A 5,239-nucleotide genomic window follows, 5' to 3' on the forward strand; every position below is an offset into this window, starting at 1 on the left:
GACCGACCAGCGGACAGGCGCGAGGATTGGGAGAGGGGGTTTGGCCGTCGGGGTCCGCCGCGGCTCCGGCACAAGCCCCAGCGACGCAGAGGTCGCGCGGGGCGTAGTCGGCCTGGCCGTATCGGCGTCGCCCTCCAGCGTAGTCCCTACACCCGGCTCTTGCCCGTCCTCAAAGGGATGCCCGAGCGGCTTTTCCTCCCAGGGCTGTTCCCCCGCCTGGCGGGAACACGGGGGGGTGCGCAGGGCAGCGTTCTGCCGTACTCCCTTCACCTCTCGCCCCATTCAAATCGCTCCCTTCTCCATCTTCCCCTCGCTCGGGGGGCGTTCGCTCTCTCGCTCTCCCTCTCCCTTCCGAGCCGCCTCGGAGGACGACGTACGAGGAGCGGAAGGCGATGGCGAGTCGGGTGGGGGCACACCGCGCAGTGAGAACCCCCCCTCGCCTGCCTCCACAGCTCTGTCATCCCCCCCACTAACGTAGGGGCTCGGGAAAGACTAGTGGCGCGGAGCTCGGCAGCGGCGTGGAAACGCCACCCACCGCCGCCGCTCTCGCTGGTGCCCGCCGCGGAGGCCGCCCTTCGGGCGATGCGTGGCACGGACCTCCGCGGGCAGGGCTGCGCATCTGGAACTTCGAAAAGGGCCGCCCTTGCTAACACTGTGCTTCCCCACGCGGGGAGCGATTCGGACGGCTGGCCCCCACGCCGGGGTGGGTGGGCGCCCCGCCGTTCGCCCGCGTGGGTCGTCAGACCACTGTTCATCGTTCGGTGCGATTCAAACTTCCCACAGCTCGGCCGCCTCCGTCCTCGAACGGGAGGTGACGGCCGGCGTGCGCGCCCAAAGATAGGTGGTGGAAGCCCGGGGGTACAGGAGGAAGGACACCGCTCACCGTAAACCGACGCGAGCTCCAAAGCCCGGGTCGAGCGAGCAGCACCACCTCCCCACCCGGGAGCGCCGTGCCAGATCGATCGGAGGATAAGACCGCTCTGAGAGGACATGGACGAGAGGGGCGTCCGCCTTCCGGAGCCCCCCCTTTCGGACGAGGACTCCGGATTTGCCCCCCGAAAGCCATCACCTCCAGAGAACCAGGGACCGCCGAGGGAGGGTCTGGTCAGGCTTGGGTACCCCAGCATTGCCTCTCTCGCTTGGGATGCACGATCGGCAAAAGTCCCTCTCGGAGCTGTGGAAGTTCGGTCTCAGCCGGAGTGCGCAACTTCCAGACGAGAGGGACCACATGCCAAGTCGCCTACCCAAGTCGGGGAACCAGAGAAACAACTGCTTTCTATCGGGGTAGAGAGACGACACTCTCTCAAGTACATTCTGCCAGAGGTGCGCATTCCTATGTATTTGCATTGCGGGACAACGTCCCCACTTTAAGGGGACGAAGTCGGAACTGTACCCGGCCTCAAGTCACTGTAGGGCGGATGCGGCACCTAGAAAATTCCTCATTCCGGTTCTTTTTCACTTAGTCGTTTTTTTTTTTGGCAAGAATGTACCCCAGGATGGCCAAAAAGCCAAAGCCAGGGACTGAGAACCATCGAGCATGCTCTGAGGGGACATAGTCAGAGGGGGCGTCCGCCTTCCAGAGCCCTCCTTCCCACGAGGACTCCAGATTTGCCCCCCCCCCCCTGACAACAGCCATCGCCTCCAGAGAACCAGGGACCACCGAGGGAGGGTCTGGTCGAAGCTCAGGTACCCAGGATAGCTTCTCCGGCTTGGGCATGGACCGCCAGACAAAGCCGCGGACCATGAACCATCCAGCCTGCTCTGAGGGGACATAGTCAGAGGGGGCGTCCGCCTTCAAGAGCCCTCCTTCCCACGAGGACTCCAGATTTGCCCCCCTGACAGCCATCACCTCCAGAGAACCAGGGACCGCCGAGGGAGGGTCTGGTCAAAGCTCACGTACCCCAGGACAGCTTCTCCGGCTTGGGCACAGACCGCCAGACAAAGCCGCGGACCATGAACCATCCAGCCGGCTCTGAGGGGACATGGTCAGAAGGGGCGTCCGCCTTCTAGAGCCCAAACTCGGCCACGGACTCCAGATTTGCCCCCCTGAATGCCATCACCCTTCAGAAGACCAGGGACCACCGAGGGAGGGTCTGGTCAGGCTCAGGTACCCCAGGATCGCCTCTCTCACTTGGGACGCACGACCAGCAAAAGTCCCTCCTGGAGCCGTGGAAGTTCAGTCTCGGCCGTATTTTGCAACTTCCACGACAAGAGGGACCACCTTCTAAGTCGCCTACCCGAGCCAGAGAACCATAGGAACAACCGCCATACATCGGGGTAGAGAGAGCCCACTCTCTCCTATATTCTCCCGCAGGTGCGCATTACTATGTATTTGCATTGCGGGACAATGTACTTCAATGAGCGGGACAAAGTCGGAAATGTATCCGACCTCCTGGAACTGTGCGGCTGCTACAGCAGTCAGAAATTCCCCATTCCGGTTCTTTTTCACTTGGATTTTTTTTTTTGCAATTTTTTGCCTAAAACGTATTCCTCCAACATGTACTAGCTCATGACACTTGAAATTTTTGAGCCAATTGATAATAACAGCTTTTTAGAGCTCAAAAACAAAAAAAATTTGAGCGAACAAAAAATGTTCGAAAATGACCTCAGCTCCTGGAACTGTTTTCGGTACACCTCCAGAGAGGCTCCCCTGCCTGGAAGTCTGTCACTGCTCAGCTCGAAATTTTTCTAAGTCCCAAAATTCGGTTTTTCATCCAAAATTCAACTTTCTGCCCAGGATCCACAAACTTTAAACCCAGTTGGGGGACCCTCCCTGGGGGCCCTACAACATACTGAAGCCCCCCTGTGGTGGAAGTAGGGGAATTTACTTATTTTTACACAAAATCACAAAATTCCATTTTTTGTTCGCAAAACACTTTTTTGTCCTCAAGAAACTTTTTTGTCCTCAAAACACTTTTTTGTCCTCGAGAAACTTTTTTGTCCTCAAGAAACTTTTTTGTCCTCAAAACACTTTTTTGTCCTCAAAACTCAATTTCTTCCATAATTCGACTTTCCCCCAAAAAACCACACATTCTACCCTCATGGGAGGCACTCTCCCTCGGGTCCCCACATCATATTGACGCCCCAGAGCGGTGGGAGAAGGGGAAATCTGATTTTTGCACAAAAATCCAAAAATCGCTCTAAGTCCAAAAATCCTGAAAATTTTTCTAAGTCCCAACGGTACTTTCTGAAAAGTGTACCCAGGCCCCTGGAAGCCTCCTAGGTACACCTCCCGAGGCGCCCCCTTCCTGGAAGTCTGTCACATCTCGAAATTTTTCTAAGTCCCAAAAAATGGTTTTTGCTCCATAATTCGACTTTCCCCCCAAAAGTCACACATTCTACCCTCATGGGAGGCACTCTCCCTCGGGTCCCCACTTCATATTGACGCCCCAGAGCGGTGGGAGAAGGGAAAATTCGATTTTTGCACAAAAATCCAAAAATCGCTCTAAGTCCAAAAATCTTGAAAATTTTTCTAAGTCCCAACGGTACTTTCTGAAAAGTGTACCCAGGCCCCTGGAAGCCTCCTAGGTACACCTCCCGAGGCGCCCCCTTCCTGGAAGTCTGACACATCTCGGAATTTTTTCTAAGTCCCCAAAAATGGTTTTTGCTCCATAATTCGACTTTCCCCCCAAAAGTCACACATTCTACCCTCATGGGAGGCACTCTCCCTCGGGTCCCCACTTCATATTGACGCCCCAGAGCGGTGGGAGAAGGGAAAATTCGATTTTTGCACAAAAATCCAAAAATCGCTCTAAGTCCAAAAATCTTGAAAATTTTTCTAAGTCCCAACGGTACTTTCTGAAAAGTGTACCCAGGCCCCTGGAAGCCTCCTAGGTACACCTCCCGAGGCGCCCCCTTCCTGGAAGTCTGACACATCTCGGAATTTTTTCTAAGTCCCCAAAAATGGTTTTTGCTCCATAATTCGACTTTCCCCCCAAAAGTCACACATTCTACCCTCATGGGAGGCACTCTCCCTCGGGTCCCCACTTCATATTGACGCCCCAGAGCGGTGGGAGAAGGGAAAATTCGATATTTGCACAAAAATCCAAAAATCGCTCTAAGTCCAAAAATCTTGAAAATTTTTCTAAGTCCCAACGGTACTTTCTGAAAAGTGTACCCAGGCCCCTGGAAGCCTCCTAGGTACACCTCCCGAGGCGCCCCCTTCCTGGAAGTCTGACACATCTCGGAATTTTTTCTAAGTCCCCAAAAATGGTTTTTGCTCCATAATTCGACTTTCCCCCCAAAAGTCACACATTCTACCCTCATGGGAGGCACTCTCCCTCGGGTCCCCACTTCATATTGACGCCCCAGAGCGGTGGGAGAAGGGAAAATTCGATTTTTGCACAAAAATCCAAAAATCGCTCTAAGTCCAAAAATCTTGAAAATTTTTCTAAGTCCCAACGGTACTTTCTGAAAAGTGTACCCAGGCCCCTGGAAGCCTCCTAGGTACACCTCCCGAGGCGCCCCCTTCCTGGAAGTCTGACACATCTCGGAATTTTTTCTAAGTCCCCAAAAATGGTTTTTGCTCCATAATTCGACTTTCCCCCCAAAAGTCACACATTCTACCCTCATGGGAGGCACTCTCCCTCGGGTCCCCACTTCATATTGACGCCCCAGAGCGGTGGGAGAAGGGAAAATTCGATTTTTGCACAAAAATCCAAAAATCGCTCTAAGTCCAAAAATCTTGAAAATTTTTCTAAGTCCCAACGGTACTTTCTGAAAAGTGTACCCAGGCCCCTGGAAGCCTCCTAGGTACACCTCCCGAGGCGCCCCCTTCCTGGAAGTCTGTCACATCTCGAAATTTTTCTAAGTCCCAAAAAATGGTTTTTGCTCCATAATTCGACTTTCCCCCCAAAAGTCACACATTCTACCCTCATGGGAGGCACTCTCCCTCGGGTCCCCTCAACATATTGACGCCCCAGAGCGGTGGGAGAAGGGGAAATCTGATTTTTGCACAAAAATCCAAAAATCGCTCTAAGTCCAAAAATCCTGAAAATTTTTCTAAGTCCCAACGGTACTTTCTGAAAAGTGTACCCAGGCCCCTGGAAGCCTCCTAGGTACACCTCCTGAGACTCCTCCCTTCCTGGAAGTCTGACACATCTCGAAATTTTTCTAAGTCCCAAAAAATGGTTTTTGCTCCATAATTCGACTTTCCCCCCAAAAGCCACACATTCTACCCTCATGGGAGGCACTCTCCCTCGGGTCCCCTCAACATATTGACGCCCCAGAGCGGTGGGAG

Source organism: Dendrobates tinctorius, unplaced genomic scaffold (assembly GCF_039654945.1).
Source record: "Dendrobates tinctorius isolate UK_male_01 unplaced genomic scaffold, ASM3965494v1 ptg000842l, whole genome shotgun sequence".
Taxonomy (NCBI): domain Eukaryota; kingdom Metazoa; phylum Chordata; class Amphibia; order Anura; family Dendrobatidae; genus Dendrobates; species Dendrobates tinctorius.